The sequence below is a fragment of the Pongo abelii genome, chromosome 8 (genome assembly GCF_028885655.2).
Source record: "Pongo abelii isolate AG06213 chromosome 8, NHGRI_mPonAbe1-v2.0_pri, whole genome shotgun sequence".
NCBI lineage: Eukaryota > Metazoa > Chordata > Mammalia > Primates > Hominidae > Pongo > Pongo abelii.
Window position 1 is genome coordinate 2,174,897 of NC_071993.2, and position 21,224 is coordinate 2,196,120.

Genomic DNA, 21,224 nt, shown 5'->3' on the forward strand with positions numbered 1-21,224 from the left:
ACCAGCCCTCCAGACTTATATGCAATGAGCCCTGTGTCTTTACACAGTATCTTGATGAAGAAAATGTTATTTAAATCATGCTCTAAAACAACGATTGGATTTCAGTGCAATTACAGAAAATCTTTTCATCAAGATGTCTGTGAATGAAATACTGATTTTAACAGGCTGCCGATTTTCAACAGCATAAAATCACGCATTCAAAACCATGATGAGCCCCTTAAATTTTAGGATTGAGTTTCACTTCCTCACTGACATTTTGTGAAAAATAACACCCGCAAGAGGCCTAAACAGGGAGATCGGAACTAAGAAAACTTAAGGAAGTATTTGCATGTTTTGATGTGTTTATTTATTTGGGATGCGCGGAGGCTCTGAATGGAGAAAGTCGTCGATGCCTGCACTGCTCTTGGCCTGTTCTTTATGTTCCGCGCGGTGACAGCTTTAAGATGAAGGAGGAACATAAAGGGTTTCATCACAGGAAATAGAACTATTGCTTTATTCAAACATTTAAAAAATAAATACAATAAATCAGGGTTTTTTTTCCCCTTTCCGAGTATTAAATACAGATGTACTGTATGCATATGAAATTTTTGATTAAAATGTCTTTCACCAGTCTGTCTCTTTAATTAAATAAAGCCTGTTTGGTATTAATCAAGGCACAAAGAATTTATACCCCAAATCCAGATTAATTAAAAGCCTGGGAGCTTGACGAACAGGCTGTATAAAGACAAAAATAAATCAATCCAAACATGATATTTATGAATATGGATGGTTTGTGAGCAAAATATAAATAATTTAGACAGAATAATATACATCAGTTATAGGATAGGATTATTTTACATTCTAGAATGAGTTTAAATGTAAATTTGAACCCACATTTTGGATTAAGTTTTCTGTTTTTAACATTTATTGTTCATTACTGAGTGATGATAGCTCTTAGTGGTTAATCTCTCACAAATCCTGAAGCTTTTAAGTACCTGCTCAACTGTGCCAGGAAGGGAGTCTAATGTGGCACTTTCTCTCTTTTGTGCAGAGTTTGGTTTAATTTTGCTTCAAATTAATAATATAGCCCCCAATGGAGCAGTCTTAGTGCCTTAGCAAGAGTCATGAGTCCCAGTCATACAGAATTTAAAATAGATATGTTTGACTCATTAGTGGTTTTCAGATATATTCAAATACATATATATTAGTATTTAGCTACTTTTTAAAGGACAATGATATCAATATATTTGATCACCTTTAAAAGTAAAATATACAATTTCTGCTAATGCACATATAGAAATGGCCTCATGCTGTACATCACCTGATTCTCACTAAAGCTCTGCAAATGAGCAAGTCCAAATTTTGAACTAGGATATTCTGACTATAAATCTAAGATTTTCCCTATTAGAGCCATATGTCATATATCTAATCAGGGAAAAATAATCTTATTCAATTGCTGATCTCAATTAGAATGGAGGAAGACTCCTAACTATTTGAAATTCTGTTTCCCTTGGAAAACATTCTGGCTGAGAATAAACTCCCATTAAATTTACATCCTTCACCTCCTCTTTTCCATTCCCTTTTTCCCCTCTGTTTCTTGTCTTCCGCCCTTTTATCCTTACCACCCCCATCTTTCTGCTTATTTATATTTTTTGGTCATATTTGCAGAGGAGGCTAGTGATACAACCTTGGCATATAAATGGAAATGAGACTTAATAAGGTGGTGATTCTAATCAGCTGGGGACAAGATGGGTTGTTCAGAAAAGATTGTGGGTCTCCATTTAGGCAAGAATGGGAGACCTCGCTAAATACAATGTTCAAATTAAATTTCAGGGTCATTAGTGAATACCATAAACACTGTAGAGGAAAATATTAAAGAATATTCTACAACACTGTGCCTTGGAAGACCTTATTAAGTCAGGTACCCTAGAACAAATGACTCACAGATTTGATCTTGACCAATAATCACAAACCAATTGCACCCACAAGCACACCTCAACACATGTACACAGCCAACTTTGTGTCAAAAAGTACACAGCAACAGGTAGTGCTTGGAAGAGACCCTGACACATGTGGTGTTAGTTATTTTATTGTCATCGTGGTCATCATCATTTTTATTACTATAAAAAGGTAGGTGAATCACTTTAAGGGATTTAATGGTATTAGTCTGTTCTCACACCACTAATAAAGAAATACCAGAGAGTGGGTAATTTACAAAGGAAAGAGGTTTAATTGACCGACAGTTCCACAGGGCTGGGGAGGCCTCACAATCATGGTGGAAGAGCAAGGGAAGTCTTACATGGTTGCAGGCAAGAGAGCCTGTGCAGGTGAACTTCCCTTTATAAAACCATCAGATCTCATGAGACTTATTCATGATCACGAGAATGGCACAGGAAAGACCCACCCCCATGATTCAATTACCTCCCACCAGGTCCCCCCCATGACATGTGGGAATTGTGGGAGCTACAATTCAAGATGAGATTTGGGTGGGGACACAGCCAAATCATATCAAATAATAACATCAAAATCAACTTAATATTTGTAGTACTTTTCACCATTTGTTACTGATGTCCTTACTGATCTCAGTTTTAAAGAGTTCTAAATGATTTAGTCAAATGGTATTACTGTGAAATGTATGGAACTAAACGCTTTTCTGTTTAGCTACAGTACAATTTAGCAATATTTGAGATTTTTGAAAAATTATATGTCAATAATTTTTGTTATGGTATACTAATTACCAATTACTCATAGTTTATAAAAATAATGGATTTGACAACGTGATAATTCTCTCTGTTGAAATGGTTGAAATGATAATAATTGCATGTCCAGATTTAAGCAAAAAGCGTAATCAATGTTGCTAAAATGTTCTCAAATTCGCACGGCAAAGCCCTCATCAGAATGTTGAAATTGCTTTTCTCCAAAAAATAGCAGAAAACCCTGGAGAAGCCACAGTTTCAATTTAACCCTTGATCAACGACATGCACTAAAACTAATTGGCATGAGATTTACAGCATTTAAAAAGTGAAAAATGTATCATAGCAGGAAAAAAGATTCTGCTCTTTTTTTGTTTGTTAATATGTACAGAACAAGATCCATTGATTGATAGCAATGAGTTTGTAGAAGCATTTGGGGGTTGTATTGGTTTTTATTCCTAATTTTGCTGAATGGCTGTTTTCAAGCTTTCCTTTAGCCTTTAGGGATGTAGTGTTAGAAAGGGGATTTTTTTGGATCATGTTGTTTATCTTCTAGTGGGAAAGACTCATCATCAACCAGCTGTAAACAGAAGAAACACTTATCTGGCTTCAGAAAGTGATGAGGATGAGGGAGGAAATTAAACAGAGAAAGAGAAATAGTGATGGTGAGGAGGGAGAAATTTGCTCTTAAATGAGGCAACCAGGGAAAGCTTCCCAGAAGAGGCAGTTCCTCAAACATAAGCCATCAGGAAGAAAAGCAATATTCTCAGCTTCTCTTAGTCCTTGCATTGTTAACATTTCTGGGTTTTTTCCCCCATGAGCATTTTGGTCAATAACTTTCTTCACTTCTAAATACTGTTGTTTTGTGTTTTCACTTTTCCTGTAAAATATACATTTAAAGAATTCACTAATTATAGTAGGCTATCTATATAATCACCATGATCTGGTATCATCATTCTGATGGTTTAAAGACTTTTGGAGCAAGATTTTGTGTCATGTTCTACACTGAATAAAAACTATGCAGTTGCAGGTGCACCCACACAATGCACACATAGTTTCTAACATTGGTGATCCTTCACTTCTGAAACCATATGGAATAAGAACAAAATGACTCCTCTCATAAAAAATGTCTAACATATTAAAAGTATTTTTTAAAAGATTTCCAATTTGTAAAGAATGGAAAGGTTTGTGGTTGACCCATGCGCTCTCATTCGATCCTCTGCCCTTTCCTCTCCATGTTTCTCACCTTCCATATCTCCCGGGAACAGAGCCTGTAACGTTATTCAGCACACCTTCTGCCGAGCAGAGCACCTGACTTCAAGAAATGCACAACGGCTTGCCCTGGCGAAAACCCAGTCGTGAGCTGCAAAGGAGGACTATTTGATAGCATGCCCTTCTGTCTCTCTTTGAAGGCTGTTCTCAGTTGAGAAAATATTGAAACGTGAATGATAGATATGTTTGTGAGTATTTTTAACACAGCCTTAATACTCACATATGCCATTATTTCTGCAGATAATGAGCGCCATTCCTCACAGCTGGGAAGAGCATGAGTGTCATTAACGCTGTTCTTACACACTAAATTGGTCTGTTCCTGAACCCCTATCAAAGATAGGATGCTAAAAATTGTTTATCTCTAGAGACTGGATAAGGAATACAAAAAGGTTCCTGAAATAGGAAAAGCCTTGATTTGCACAGATCAGTTTGCTTTATAAATGTTCCTTCTCTCACTCCAGAAGAAAGTACTCCTGCACGTTAAACATAAAATCATCTTGGCTCCAACATGATGGAGCAAAAAAGGTTCTGAACTTGCAACGCACATATTTACAGGTTATAATAAATCCAGGTTTCCCACCTCAATGACATTTGTTTAGACATCTGCATGTACCAGCTGGTAATGGTTAGTTTACTTCCTATCAATTCTGATTTTGAATTAGGCTTGTTAATAAGGATGGATGGAAAGCAGGTGTGGTAGTCTCTGAGCGGCTATTGGCACGTAATTGCTTCAGGCTATTGTTTTAAGCAGTTTCCATTTGTACATTGTTCCAAAGACAGCTGCCAGTAGTAGCTCAGCAAGGATTGCACAACTATTCCATGTAGGATTCAGTGACAGATCTAAATTAGTCATGAAAATCCTCCAGATCTGGCTTTTAAAACAGAAATGTTAATAGTAAACACAGACATTATAACAGCTGAACTGATGAAAAGGAAACAAAAAAACACTGTCTTTTCAGGCATTTGAAGGATGTAGCTCTACATTTGTAGGCCAACTGCTTAGATTAAAAATCTCAAAGTTTCACTATCTTTTGCAGCAAAATCAAAAGTAAAATGCAGCCGGGCACAGTGGCTGACTCCTGTAATCCCAGCACTTTGGGAGGCCGGGGTGGGTGTATCACTTGAGGTCAGGGGGTCTAGACCAGCCTGGCCAACATGGGGAAACCCCATCTCTACTAAAAATATTGAAATTAGCCGAGTGTGGTGGCACATACCTGTAAGCCCAGCTCCTCGGGAGGCTGAGGCAGGAAAAGCCCTTGAACCTGGGAGGTGCAGGTTGCAGTGAGCCAAAATCATGTTACTGCACTCCAACTTGGGCAACAGAGCAAGACTCTGTCTCCAAAAAAAAAAAAAAAGAGAGTAAAGTGTAACAAAGATTAAAATGTATCTTAGAACATTGCTTCTGAAATGTTTTTTAAATTATTACAAATATTTTAACTCGGTGATGAAACAGTGGTATACCAAGGTCGCCAAGGATCACGACTATCACATGTTCTTCTAAGTCAACATAAATTAGTAAAATATGTGGAAGTGCTGCTAAATGAAATTTTCAACATGAAATTTATGCCTGCTGTATATTATTTGGAAAAAAATGTAGCAGGATAATCAGTTTGGGGTTTGTGAACATGTTGAGTATCCAGATATTTTATCACCTGCTTGAAAATAGCACAATGGGCAATAATTGCATTTTAGGTGTTAAAACGGAATAGGTTGAAGTCTTGGTGCTGTTGCCTTGATTTTCAAGGACAATTTTGAACATGGAGTTATAAGAGAAGGCTTTTTTGAAATCCCTTTTTGGTTGCAAGGAACCCAGAAGTCAGAGTTAGCTTGCTTGATTCTAGCACCCCTGGCCACAAATGTGTCTCTCTGTTTCTGCCAAGTTAATGTCTTTATTTTGGGATTCCAAAACACAACCTAGTGCCTTCAAGGTTATGCTGGTTGAGTTTGAGTGTGAGTTTTAGAAATGAAGGTGTGAAATGAAAGTGTGAGTTTTAGAAATGAAGTTCCTTGGCCAGCAGATCCTATATTTGTCAAGGGCAGTAATAATTGCTTTAAAAACACTAGGAAATGCCAGACTTGCAAGGATGAAGGTGGTTGCAGCTTGGCCAGGCAGACAGCTGCAGATCTGGCAGACTGGCATCTGTATATACTTCACATCCAAGAGTGCAGTTGACCAGGGTGCTCTGACACTGGGTGCAGACCACCGACTATCCAGGTATTTGCACCTGTGTTCTGCAACAGGCTGCTATATGGGGCAATTTCCAATGCTTAAAAATCAATTCGAGTGTGGTATATTTGCTTCCAATATTATCAAAATATTCAGAGAGTATCTTAAGAAGTACTGCCTGCAGCACTGAAATGTTTGAATTTTTTGATGTTAAATTATTCTCTCACATATATTAACTTATAATTAAAACTACAGGGAAAACTTTTTTTAGCAAAAAATATCAAAGCAAAAGTAAATATTCTTTCTTTTTATGAAAGAAACTATATACCAGATTACCATTGGAACGTGCAGGCTATTTCAAACATTCTTGGGTGGAATCCTTGGATGCTCATGAGAACCACTGAGGTATGGTGTAGAGAACAGAGGCTGTGCAGGTGCATAGACCTCGATTGGATTTTAGGTGTCATCTTCTACATGTTGGACTTTAAATAACTCAATTTGCTTCCCTAAGCCACTATTTCATACTTGTAAAGGTAACATGCATATCAATTTTTGTGAGATGATTTATGAGTACATTAAAATATACTGGAAACTTACCTTACATTAGATATTTTGCTAAGCATTTCATGCTTCCCCATGTAATTCATACAAAATCTGTGATTCCCATACTATGCTTCTTTTTCATTTTGCAGGTAAGGATCTAGAAACTGAGGCTTCAAGACATTAGGTGTTTTGCCTAGTCCTGAAGCCAGTCTGCAGATGCCTGTACCGGGTCACCTCACCCGCTTGTTAAGAGAAGCTGGTAAGTAAAGCACATGCTACCTAATGCCACATGCCACAGAGTGTCTGTTCCGTGAAACCTACATGTTTACCTTTCAGAAATGGCTATTTCTAATGTATTAGATTGTTGCAAAAGTCATTGCAGTTTTTGTCATTAAAAGTAATGGCCGGCTGGGCGTGGTGTCTCACGCCTGTCATCCCGGCACTTTGGGAGGCTGAGGCGGGAGGATCACGAGGTCAGGAGATCGAGACCATCTTGGCTAACACAGTGAAACCCCATCTCTATTAAAAATACAAAAAAAAAAAAAATTAGCCGGGCGTGGTGGCGGGCGCCTGTAGTCCCAGCTACTTGGGAGGCTGAGGCAGGAGAATGGTGTGAACCCAGGAGGCAGAGCTTGCAGTGAGCTGAGATCATGCCACTGCACTCCAGCCTAGGTGACAGAGTGAGACTCTGTGTCAAAAAAAAAAAAAAAGAATGGCCAAAACCACAATGACTTTTGCACCAATCTATTTCTGCAGACCATTAGTGGCTAGTGAACTAGATTAAGGTGTTTACCAATAAACAAAATATATAGTATTACCTTCAAACCAGTGTGTAAAAGTTTTGTATGCTTTCTCCATCTTCATCCACATTTTTCTTATTTGGTACCTTCTAAAAAATGCTGCAGGGAGCTAACAGATGATGGAATAAACAAACCACTAATAAACTGGAATTAACCCAAGTCTTAGGAACAGATTAAGACATTTCAGTGAATACTTGAACCTGTGGCTATAATTTGATATTATGTGAACATTATTTCCTCATATTCTTCAGTATTAAATTGTTGTTAGTTCATGAGGTGACATGAACCATGTGGAACCCTCAGTATTGGGCAAAATGGCAGGAGTGCCAGTGAATTTGAGTGACAGTCTGACGAGACTGCTGAGTCACTGATGTCTACCTTTCTGATGAGATAAGTTGGGTCAAAGCTGTCCTTACTCAGAACACACTGGTGGTTTTCCTGTTTCTTTGTTTTAAAACTGCAACTTTTGCTACTGAAGAATATGTCAGAATATTTATTCTGAAAAAAGGACATTAAAATTGAATTCACTTTGGGTTTTGGTTAATACAATTTCATCAAAACTCTGCTTTTAGACTGTGGTGAAGCTGGTCTTGGAAATGGATGGGCAGAGACTACAGATGCCGTAAAGCAGGGTCCTTGTGGAACCTGCAAATAGCTGCTTCAACCGCGCCCTGGCTGTCATTGGTCAGCAATTACCCCAGACCTTCTGCTCCAACAGGGGCACCTCGGGTGCTAGAATTCGGTGAAAGAATTGAGCATGGTACGGATTGCAGAGGGCTTGCCAGAGGTCAGCAAGTTCCAAATCTGTCTTTTTAAGGCAGTCCTGAGGCTTTAATGCAATGCTGTATAGAAAACAACTTATGAGTCAGATCTCCACTTCTTCAAAAGATAGTCTTTAAATAAAATTCCCAAATAATTATCTTAGCGACTTGTTTTCTGTCGTTTTGTTGCTATTCAAAGAAAATAATACAGAAACACATTTTCATACTGAAATGAAAGTTTATGATGCATCACATATATTACAAATTACAAAAAAGTTGAAGAAATTAATAATATGTCTTATTTCATTAACTGCCTTTATTCTATGAGTGAAAATGCAATTTCAGGAGAAGTAAGAGTCAGCATGAGCCTTCTTAGTTCTTCGAATGAATCATGTGTAAATATTAATTTTCTAGACTAATGGGCTCAGTTTTCTTCATTTCCCTGGGCTAGTTGACTTCTGACTTGGATCTCTCAAATTTACTATGTCCAAAACTAAAGTATTGATCCCAGGCACCAACTTTCTTCTCCCTTGCTCTCCTGTGTCTTAGGAAATGGCAAAAACGTTGTTGTTCAGAGAATGGCAGAGGTTCATGTCCTTTTTCTCACATACCCTGCTTTAAACATTGGCAAATTGGAGCGTGTCTTGGTCTGTTGAGATGCTAGAACCAAGTATTGCAGACAGGAAGCTGCAACAGCAGGTGCCTGTTGTTCACAGCTCTGGAGTCTGGAGGTCCAAGATCAAGATGCAGGCAGATTCAGGATCCATGCAGGGCTGGCTTCTTGGTTCATGGATGGCACCTTCTCCCTGTGTCCCTCACATGGCAGAATGGGGGAGAGAACTCCCTGAGGCATCTTTTCATGAAGGCACCAATCCCTTGAGTTTTCTGCAATCACAACCTCATATAATCCTCATTACCTCCCAAAGGCCCCATCTCCAAAATGCCATCACATCGGGTATTAGGATTCAACACACAGACTTGGCGGGAAGAAAAGCCTCCGGTCCACCGAGTCCATAGCAGAGCGACTCTGTGGTAAGAAGGCATCCAGGTCCCTATCCATTCTCATGACTGCTACAGGAACCACCCAGTTCAAACCAGCACCCAGCCTCTCTGACTGCCACACTGTCCTAACCTCTAACCTTATTCCCCAGTCAGTTCTCTCTAGGGTGCTTTTAAATGCAAGTCAGACTATGTCATTCCTCAGCTCCAAATCTGGAGGTTCCCATCACACGCAGAATAAAAATGAAATACTACAGCCTAAGCGGCAGTGATTCATGAATCTCACCCCAGTCACAAATTAGAATCAGTCTAGGGAAGCCTGTGAAAAATATAGATGCTAATTACCAAGCACGAATGAATTCAATCAGAACCCCGAGTCATGGCACCTGGACACTGATATTTTTAAAAAACTCCTGGGAGATGCAAATACAGAGAAAAGGATGGAGTCCTCTGCCCTGGGTGATTCACACGAGGTTCCCGCAGTCCCTGCCCTCTGCTTTTCTTCCCACTCCCCTTTCTTTCTTTCCTTCCTTCCTTCCCTCCTTCCTTCCCTCCCTCCCTTTGCTTCCTCCTTCCTTCAATCCTCCTTTTCTCTCTTCTTCTCTCCTTCCTTCCTTTCTCCATCCCTCCCTCCCTCCCTTCCTCCTTTCCTTCCTGTTTTCCTTCCTCTGTTCCTCCCCTTCCCTCCCTCCCTTCCTTCTTTCCTTCCTTCCTCCCTCCTTCCCTCCGTTCCTTCCTTCCTTCCCTCCCTCCCTCCCTTACCTTCCTCCTTCCTTCAATCCTCCCTTCCTTCCTTCCTTTCCTTCCTTCTTTTCTTTCCTTCTTTCCTTCTTTCCTTTCCTTCCTTCCTTTCCTTCCTCCCTCCCCTCCCCTCCCTTTCCCCTTCCTTCCTTCCTTCCTTCATTCCTTCCTTCCTTCCTTCCTTCACCTTAACACAAAGCAAGCATGCTTACTCTCTCTGTCTTTCCTCTGCCTGAGATACTCTTGCCCCACAAGTCTTCATATTTTGCTCACAATCTGTATTTTTACCATGATTTTATCAGTGTGTGTTCCTTATCCATTACACACACAAAAATTGAATTTTTTGCACCAATTGTCTATCTCCTTGCCATAGTATATTTTTCTTTTAAGAAATCATTACCGTTAGAAACTCTATAAATATTCCTCTGTGTGACTGATTTCTGTCACTGTCTGCTGGAATGTAAACTCCAATAGAAGCAGGAACCTTGTCAATGCTATTCACTGTTCTATGCCGAGAGCTTAGAAAAAGGCCTGGCATGTTAGAAGAGCTCATGATCATTTATTTAATGAATGGATTAATTCCACGAGCCTCAGAGCAGAGCACAGAGCAATCCCTGGGCTCCAAAAGCTTTTGTGCAAATTAGGAAATGGGGCCATTTTGGGGATGAAAGTCCCAGAGCTTGACACACTGGTTGTGTGCTCAATTTGTTTTCCTCTCATATAATTTGTTATTAACTTTTATTCACATTTTTAGGGTTTCAAACATAGACGGAAAGCCTGAGAATACCAAAAGGAACTAGAGCATGTATTTTACCCAAATCCATCAATTTTTATATTTTTCCTCACTTGTTCTCTCTCCATCTCTGCTCTATCTATCTATCTATCTATCTATCTATTTATCCATCTATATCTCTCCACTCTGATCATACACACACAGGTGCACGCACACACACACAAACACACACACACATGTGACTGATATATTTGATTATATATATATATATATATATATATATACACATGATTTTTTGTCTGAGTTATTTGATGTTAAGTTGGAGGCATGTTTCCTCTTTATTCCATTAATAAAATAAAAGATACTGTCTTTTATAACCCAAAGCATCATCAAAATAAAGCATGTTAACTTCGATTGAATATTATTATGTGAATCACAGCTCCTTATCACACCCCACCCATGGTCCCCGTACCACACTTTATGGAAAGTTTTCCTGGTTTGTGGTGCTCTCTGGCTCAGGCTGGTGTGGTCCTGCCTCCTCTCCTCCTTCTCTTTCTGGGCTGTGACCCGTTTGGAGAGCATGTGTGAATTTATAAGACATCCCTCCATTTGGGTTTGTCTGGTGTTGCTTTACAATCGGATATTTTTGGCAGAAAGTCTGCTGTCGTGGGGTGAACCCCTTAGTCTCCTGCTCAGGGGGTGTTCATGGCTGGAGGCCCCCACCCTGGTGATGTGGACTTCAGATATCTGATCATGCCATTGTCTGCCTGGCTTCTCCACTGGAAACTCGCTCTTCTTGTATCTTGAAATCCATGCATAATCCACGGAAAGATACACTGAGACTGCAATAGCTATGGTCAAAGTGTACCTCTCAGCCTTTGGGCCTCCCTAGAGAAGACGAGGGTCGTCCACTTTTGCGCCCACCTGGACTTGGCATGTTGAGTACACACTGTGATGTGGCAGAGATGAAACTGGCAGCAGAGGCCGAGAGCTTTGAAAAGGAGTTTAGAGTTGAAAACTAATCAATGCAGAAGCTGGAGCAGCCCACTTAACCCTTCTCTGTCTCCTCCTTTATCATCTGTCAAAGAGTTCATGGGCAATAATCTAAGGTGTTCATTTGAAAATAAAATCGATGATGTTGAAAAACAATGCAACCAAAAATAACACTCTGAAAGTGTTCCTACTATGAAACACCCCAAAGTGTCGGATAAAAGATTTTTTAAAGTCCTTCAAGTACAATCCTCAATTTGGACAGAACAGGGAAGTTCCCAAGGGCAAGAATCTCACAGGAAGCAAAGACAGAATACAATTTTTCTGACACTTTGCCACCTCGGGGCATTGGCTGCCTTTCGTATCTTAGAGTTCTGGCTTTCAGTCTACAGAAAGAGCACACAGGAAAAGACACTGAGGTGGTGTAAATGTGGAATGAAAGTGAGACCCAAAATACAGCCAAGGTCACAATGAAAACCTCCTCGGGAAAAGGCCAGTGGGCCTGTTCCGCCCAGACAGAACAGAAACATCTCTGGGTTCTGCATGTAATAATGTTTTTTTTCTCAACAACTTCAAATAAACAAACAAAAGGCCCCCGAAAACTGTCCCAACGGTTTCAAAGTCAAACTTTTACTGATGTTTTTGGTTCAGAAAAGCTCAAGTAGAGATATGAGGTTGATTCTGGGTCTACGATGCCCCTAGGCTCACATCATGGAAGTCAATTCATATTCTCCCCAGGACAATGGATCTCTCCAGGCCACTTAAGCTTCTGACTCCAGGAAGCCAGCCACCAAGACTAAAAAAAGAAATCAAGATCAGCAGAAACAAGGGCAGCCCTGTAGTTCAGATAACTGAATTATCAGAAAATATTATAAAACACATTTAAAACAGAAAATAGCATGCAAGAGGAACTAAAATTATTGGGGGAAAACAAGCAAGACTGTATTAAAGTAAATGGCTGAACTAAGAAAAACATAACCAAATATGACTGTTAAGCACAAAACTAAGATGTTTTTGATAGAAAAAATAGAAGAGATCTGGCTATCCCTCTACATGGCAGACTAGAAATCCTGAAGGTCTTGGCTGCAGGAGATCTAAATTAATTCAAATAATGTGAAAGCCACCTCTTAGACACAGAGGCATCTGACAACCTGAGCAGAATTTTTCAGATCCAGCAATCAGGCACAGCCTCAGATCCCAAGAGGAAGGCACATTGATGCTGTCTACACTCTGCAATGTCAGCCTCAGAGCCAAGACAAAGGTACACTGATGCTGTCTACACTCTGGAGTGTCAGCCTCAGAACCCAAGAGGAAGGTGCATTGATGCTGTCTACACTCTGGAGTGTCCGAGCAGCGAGCAGCTGATGGCCAGAGCTCCAAAGGCTGCTTTTCATGTGATGCCTGTCCCAGTCATGGAGCAGATTCCAGGGGGCAGATTCGGGCCACAATAACAGGAATGCTCTCAGGAGCTCTTTTCTAAAAGCAAGTGATCTCTCTATATCTATTCCTGGAATTCTGTTTGTCTGAAAGCCTTGGAGGCCGAGTCTTTGCTACTCGCATGCTTAGAGACGCAATGTTTCCACCTCACCTTTTCCTTCTGAAGTGGCTTCATGCACACACACTGGGTCTCCCAGTCATTGGAGTTGTCTATGGAAGTTGTTGCCTATAAATGCTGCTGTGGGGTTTTCTCCACGTGGGCCTGATTTACAACTTGGCCTCCCCATCACGTAATACAACGTACTTTTAAATATCCTACAGTTACATATGTAGGTGGAGGTCTGTTCTCTTGCTATAAATGAAAACTTTGCTCAGACATTATAAGGGGAGCCCAGCATGGTGGATTGTGCCTGTAATCCCAGCACTTTAGAAGGCTGAAGCAGGGGAATTGCTAGAGGACAGGAGTTCAAGACCAGCATGGGCGACAAAGTGAGATGCCATCTCTGTACAAAAATAACAAAAAAATTAGCTGGGGGTAGTGGCACACACCTGTAGTCCTAGCTACCTGGGAAGCTAAGGCAGAAGGATGCCTTAAGCCCAGGAGGTTGAAGTTGCAGTGAGCCATGACTGTACCACTGCACTCTAGCCTGGGAGACAGAGTGAGACCCTGTCTCAAAAAAAAAAAAAAAGCTATAAAAAATTAAATTAGAATGCACTCTAAAATCCCAGTAATTATGCCTATCATATGTTATATTTTTTAGTAGTGTTAAATAAAAGGAGGTCTCCTGATACTAGTTCTATATAAAAACAAACCAAAATGATGAAGAGTAAATGTCATGTCACAGCTTCCTAGGTTCTAGGGATATGTGAAACTTCCTGCTGCCCTACGATGACGTCTCCACTTGCATACAAGTACTCCTTGTCTGGAATGAGCCACTTAGAGCTTGTTCTCAGAGATGTTGTAGGAGATCAGTTCTTTGTCATTTGACCCTTTGGGGCCTTTGAGTCGATTCCAAGGATTCATTGCATTTATTTGGTCCCCTGTAGCAAAAACATCAGACTAAAATAAAAGCATTTTATCAAATCAAACTTTCTGAATCACAGTGAAAGTTAGAGATTTTCAAATCACTAAATTTGGCTAAGGGGCCCCCCCTCTCCAAAAAGAATTAATTTACAACAATCATTCATATGGCATAGAAAATAGAGTTTTAGAATTGTAGGCTGTGATATTCTTCTGCACATTACTGTGATCATGGATCATGGATTTGTGATGCTATGCCCTTCTCAGAGCCTGCAGAAACTTATGGCACAAAGAATGAAACTTATTGAGTAAAAATTAAAAGCAAATGATGTATGAGGTTGAGAAAACCCTTGACAGAATGTAGATGGGGACAAAACCTTCTACAAATGTACATTACAAACAACCTCACTGCAAGGGGACAGAGGTGCCGACCTAAAGACATTGAAAATGAGTGGATTCTGAAGATTGAAGGCAAAGGGAACTGCACACAAGCACTGTGCTCTGATTGATAAAGTGGTTTCCCACAGGGGTGCCAGCCAACATGCTAAAACCACATTGCTTGCGTGTGGGAGGGAAGTAATTAATGAATGGATGGCGGGTGATGGGAGCAGGTTTCCAGCTGAAGAGTGGGAGCTCACAGACAAAGGCACGACCATAGTTCATAGGGCAATGGATTGGAGTGGGGACAGCAGGAATCTCATATTTTCTTTAATATAGATACAAATGGATACATATAAAATATTTGGAGGTATTTATAGGTACATGGATTAGAACATACACATACATTTTCTTGTTCTGCAGGCTGAGAATGCTCCAGTAACAAGGAGCACAACTGGAACCCTGATCATGAATTTTTTTAAACACATTTCTCTTTTTCTTTCTTTTTTCGAGACAGGGTCTCACTCTGTTGCTTAGGATGGAGTGCAGGGGTGCAATCTTGGCTTACTGCAGCCTCCATCTTCCAAGTAGCTCGGCCCACAGATATGCACCACCACACCAGGCTAATTTTTGTATTTTTAGTAGAGACAGGGTCTTGCCATGTTGGCCAGGCTGATCTCGAACTCCTGGCCTCAAGTGATCCACCTGCCTTGGCCTCCCAAAGTGCTGGGATTATAGGCGTGAGCCACTGCGCCCAGCCATAATCATGGATTTGAATACTGTCCTCCAATAAAAGAAACCAGGATCTTTAGAGAAGTGGCTGACCCTAGGACTGGGGCAGGGAACAAACCACATGAGCCTGGAGCACCTTGTAGTGCCAAAAAGTAGTGTGCACCCCCCAAAACAAAACAAAAAAATTCCCAGATACAAAACAACAATGAGATTATATCAAAGGGACACGGGCCCCAGTCATAAAAGCTCTCAGTGGTCAAATCTGGAAAATTTGAACAACAAAATAAATAAAATAGCATTGGAATATAACCCAAAGTCTAACATCAGTATTCACAAGTCCACAGTGATCTAGATAAATGATTGACCATATAAATAAATAAACAAGATCATTTTATAGGTCTCTATTTATTGATTGAAAAATAGATCTCCCATACAAAAGAATTCTAAGTAGTTCCCAAAGATATTTCACCCTCAAGGAGGCAGACGACAACTCTCCATTCCTGAAGTGTGAGATTCTCACATTGACTTTCTTTTAAAGAGCAAAAAGGTGGACAAGGAGAAAGAGAAACAAAAAGAACAACTTTAAGTGGAGAAACGTGACAAACACAACCCGAGGCTGGGATCAAGATCAACCCCAACAACGCCAAGTCGCCTTGGTGTGCCCTTGATGTGCCGTGATGAGAACAGCGCTTTGCCTCTGTGGTCTTCCTCCCAAATGTCTTTAGCTCCCGCCTAATTATGAGAAAGACATCAGAAAAGCTCCATTTGAGTGACAATCCACCAAGCACCTGACCAGTCTCCCTCGAAACTGTCAACGTCATTGAAAGCAGGGAAAGTCTGAGAATCTGTGATAGCCAAGAACAGCCTTGGAGACATGACAGCTCAAAGTCACCCAGTGTCCTTCATGGGATCCTGAGACAGAGAGGTGACATGGGGGACAAAAATGAGGAAACAAGAATACAATATGAGCTTTAGTAAAGATGAACACATCCATATTTGTTCCCTAGTGGCAAATATACCCTAATAACACATTATCGATAACACAAACTGGATACAGAGTGCATGGGAACCCTCTGGGGTATCTTAAACATTTTCTATGAATTTAAAACTATTCTAAAATTAAAGGTACTGAAAAACATGGGTCATATAAATTCATAGTAGACAGAGCACTTTTTTAAAATAATTTCAACTTTTATTTTAGACTCAGAGGGTACATGTGCAGGTTGTTACATGGGTATATTGTGTGATGCTGAGAGTTGGGGTACAACCCCAGGTAGAGAGCATAGTGCCCAAAAACTAGTTGTTTTTTTAATATACTTTAAGTTCTAGGGCACATGTGTACAATGTTCAGGTTTGTTACACATGTATACATGTGCCATGTTGGTGTGGACAGAGCACATTTTTGTATAAACAAACCTGAGTCAGACCATGTCTTATGAATTAACCCACTAAAAACTTTACTGGGTATGCTGGGATCATTAATTCATAACAGGTCACCACAGAGAAGAAATTCCCTTGTCCTATACAGATGATCAGGTAGAAAAACACAAAAATGTCAGGGTGGCAGCAACATATTTGGTTTCCCTGATGGAGCTGTATCTGAACAGTCAATCCCAAGCAGTAGTAACCAACACTCCAAGATATTTCTTATGCTGCACTTTGAGTCCCAGAGAAAGACTGAATGCCTTTGAGGGATGAAAACCTAACACATGGGCACACAGCAGAAGATGAAGGATGACAGCCCAACCTCGGAGCACGATAGGTCTTCAGAATGACTCCCTCCTGACGCCGGGTGAAGCAGAGTCAATTACTTTTATAATTGCTGCCCCACTAATGCCGATGTCCTAATGAGATCAAAACCATTACACTTTCCTTTCATCTGTTCCTGCATTCTCGGAAGTGGGGGGTAAGAGGTATTTGTTTGCCATAAGAAACTCTTAGCAAATTAAAAGGATCTTGATAATGAGATAAATAAAAGCTTCTCCTAAATGTAGGCGGCTGTGGTTTGCTTTTTTCCATTTACATTCCACTGGAAGGGAGAGAAGCCTGGTTGTTCATATTTTGTCTACAAGGATTGAGGAACTCCTCTGCCATTTCAGGTCACTGTTTTTCTGGAAGTCTGATGGAAATAAAGGCTTGAGTCTCTCAAATTCAAAGCAGTTTGACCTTCTCTTCTGTGGAATGGGTGTGCCACATTTAAAGACCAGGACCAGCCTAATGGCAAATATGAGCATTTAGCAGGCTCCTCTGTCTTAGCTATGTGTTCTATGTGCAATGGAGTTTACAACGTGAAATGATGAGCTATGTAGATTTCAGCAAATTATGAGCAGGTAGTTTCTGGCTGGATGCCATCAACCTTTTTTTTAAAATAGGGTATGATTCTTTTAACTCACATGTTGCATTTGGGGAAACTTAATTATATGCTTTAAAACAGAATGAATTATTCTCACTTACAAATACCTTCAAAATCATCCAGGGGTATTTAAAGTATTGTTTCAGAGTTCATCCTGACTTGATCCACAACTGATTTTGAATGCTGCTTCAAAACTGAAATGCAGAAAGAAGTAGGAAAGACTGGCTGTCATTTCAGATTATTTTCTGTAAAAATGCTAATTAAAGCAGTGGGTCAGACCTTGCAGTGTCATAGAGATGTGCCATTTCCTTTCCTTGGAAACAATAATGTACTCCTGGCTGCTACATAAGTACAAATCTGACAACGGCCAGGAAAGGGCAGAAAAACCACATGCTGAGAAGATTCCCCCTTGCTCGGTATTAGCATGAACACCCAGGAAGAATACATCTGTTACTGATGAGAGTGGCTCCACTGCAGTGGCCTCGAATGCTGTTCAATGCTGAGTAGCTCAGGACCTGCCCAGGATTCACATAATCCCTGTGGACCTTATTCACTAATTGGTCGTAAGCAGGAGAAGTGTACATTCCGAAAGGACGACATAGTTTGCGTTCACCTTTTTTTTTCCTATGGTAAAACACAAATTTCCCACTAATCTCATATTGCATTTTTTGTTTCCATTTCCAATCATGTTTTCCCACCATTAGTAGATATTAATAGGATCATGGTTGTATATTAATGATACCCTGTTTTTTGAATGGTGACAATATTCACCATTCAAATTCACCATTGAATTGGTGATTTTTTTTCTCCTTGAATTGTTCTCTAATATATCTAAAAGGGCATGTTTTTTTTCAGTGATCTTGAAGATGTTTGCTTACATATTTTCAGAATTATAAGCATAGAACCATCACGAAACTTATAATATTTATGACAAATCCGCCTTTCTTACTATTTTCTTTCTTACATCCTATGAATTTTTATGGTCTGCTATTCCATTTGTTCAAACTGAATTTATTTTGATAACTACAAATTACTAAAACCTAATTTTCAGTAATAAGTTATTTCACAAATATTTATTAGTTACAAATTAGGGATAGTTGTGCACTTGGAAGAAGACATGATTCGTCTGAATTGGTTTTAACGACTGAGCCGTCAATGGTCCATTTTCTATGAGAATAATCCTGTTGCTGGCTCATTTTGCGGGCATTGAGAGCTTAGGCTTTGTGATAGAATGAGCTAAATGCAGGAATAACATACAGCAGAATGTAACCGACCAGGGCACCGACTGGGTATGGGTTCTGCCAGCCTCCCTGGCAAGTGGGCTGGGTTTTGCGCTCCCTCGGGTCGTTGGTGGCCACAGTTTCAAATCTGCTCGCTGTTTTCTCCTTAGGTGATAACTCTGTTTACTCATGTTCCTCACATCTTAGAAGGAATTTGCTTGTTTTTGTTTTCTTCTCTTTCATTTACAAGTAGGAGTATTGATTTTACTCTCCTCTTACAGAGCTTGCATGATGATGCCGCACACTGAAATGCTGAAATTCAGGAACATTTTTTAATATGATGTCAAATAAATAGATATGAAAATACAGGAGGGAGTGGGTATGAACATCCTCAAATCATTTCTAGATTTTTACTTTGGTCTTGGCTTGTGAGTGTGCCCTTCTGCACATTTCAAAAGAGTCCAAAACTTTCGTAAGTTTTAGCGTAAATAGCAGATCCTAATAATTTTGTGCATATCTGTAATACAATACTTCAAAATACATTATCATTAATTGTCTATAAATATATCTTTCTTACTATACTGCCCTCCTTAAAGGTAGGAGATACTTCGTATGTATGTATGTATGTATGTATGTATTCCATAGCCCAGCACCTTGCAACATAGCTGATAATCAACACATTAAATGTTGCTCAGTTGGGGATTGTCTTAGAAAGCACTCTGGAAGAGATAAAATACACTGCTTATTTCATATCATTAATAAATATGTTCACTCTGCTTAACACATTGTTTTGATTGTAGATATGATTTTCCATGGATTCAACACTGTGGATATTAACTGGATTTCTAACATTTTCAAAAGACTTTTGATTATTAAAAATATTGTTTATGCAATTTGGTGAACTTTTCCCATTGCCCACAGGCCATGACTAATTGTACATTTTAAAACAATGACCAAGAGAATTGGAAGATGCCTGGGAGCAGAAGATGAGCACTTTGTGCACACGGTTTCTGCCACCAACTCCCAAAGGCTTGACCACAAATTTAATAGTGTTTTTTAATTTTTATCTCATACACACAAACATGTACACAAGTGACAATTCATGCAGAAAGTCAACCAACTCTAATTAACCATAATTTTATGATAAAAAAATGTAAGGTAAAATAAACATAATAGAAACGAATTAATCAAGAAAAAGGATGTCCATAATATTCCAGCTATACTTTATGTAAAATCAACAGTATCTCAAAATACTACACAAAATGGTGAATGATTTGCAAACAATTAAATTTCTAAAATGGTAATTAGTCTCCCCTTTAGTCTAAAAGATTTTCATTTATGTATATAGATCATTCTTCTGTACAGTGAGTGCTGTTCTGACACTGTGCCATTCCTGCACTCAACACCATCTTTGCAACAGGAATATCAGCCTTATTTTAATGACATCCTTACATATTTCCCATGCCCCAATCCTCCTGGTACATGGTCCATAGGTTCTCTATATCCATGTATTTATTCAGGTTTTTTTCTCTGCCTGAGAGTTTTAATCCTGAGCACTTTCTCCCTTTCATTTTGTAAAAAGTAAAGTAGAGGTTCCTCTTCAAAGACTTTCCTCCCCATCTAATTAGGAATAAATAGTAACTTCTCTTAGAAGCAAAATTTATTCAAACACCTGTGCTGACATTCTTAAATATCTGCTAGCTGTAATAAAGAAATCAATGTACTTTATGTCCTTAGTTTCCAAAATTTAGCCTAAATATTTGCCCTGGCATGCTTATACTGGTTCAAGCAAGCATTAGGTCATAGCCTGTTCCTTTTCCTTATTTGAAGGTGTTTTTACCTTTCTCAGCATTCCTCCAGTTACTTCCTCCTTCCTTTGCTCTCCTCTGCCTTTGCCTCTTTTAACAAGTTCTAAGTTGCTAGCCAATCGGGACAAATATAGAATGTGAGGTCCCGTTCCAGCCAATGGAAACCCGACACAGCAGTAGGGTGGATACGTCAGGTTATAAATGACCCTGTCTCCTTTGTTCAGTATACTCTCGTGGCAAAACTGCGGGTGAGTGTTCCCTTTCTGCAGAAAGTTTAAAAATGGGCTTGCTGAGGAAGTTAAATTTATGTTCAAGTGTTATTTCTTTATGACACCGGGGAACAAGTATTTCAAACAATTTTCATCTATATTCTTCCAGAACAACATTTATCCATCAAGATTGCCTTAAATAGTGCTGCAACACTTCCTTTTATAAAGCTATCTTGAAAAATTCTCTATATGATCTGTTCTTTCTTGAGTCACCTATCTTCATATGGTTTCTCATTTGCTTCCCACATCCAGTATTTTCCTTGACCTTTTCTAATGAAGCATTAATGTTTGAATGAGTTATATATCCACATGTTCAAAATATAAAAGA

The 21,224-nt window shown here is 39.5% G+C and overlaps 1 long non-coding RNA gene across 1 annotated transcript; it reads right to left on the bottom strand.

The window, feature by feature from the left end:
• Positions 1–323: 323 nt before the first annotated feature.
• LOC129048498 (uncharacterized) lies at positions 324–20,743 on the bottom strand. Its single transcript, XR_008510863.1, has 5 exons — positions 20,660–20,743; positions 18,857–19,131; positions 17,707–17,793; positions 7,473–7,563; positions 324–436 (listed from the first exon to the last, which is right to left on the bottom strand). It is a non-coding gene; the product is annotated as an uncharacterized LOC129048498 (long non-coding RNA).
• Between the last annotated feature and the right edge of the window lie 481 nt (positions 20,744–21,224).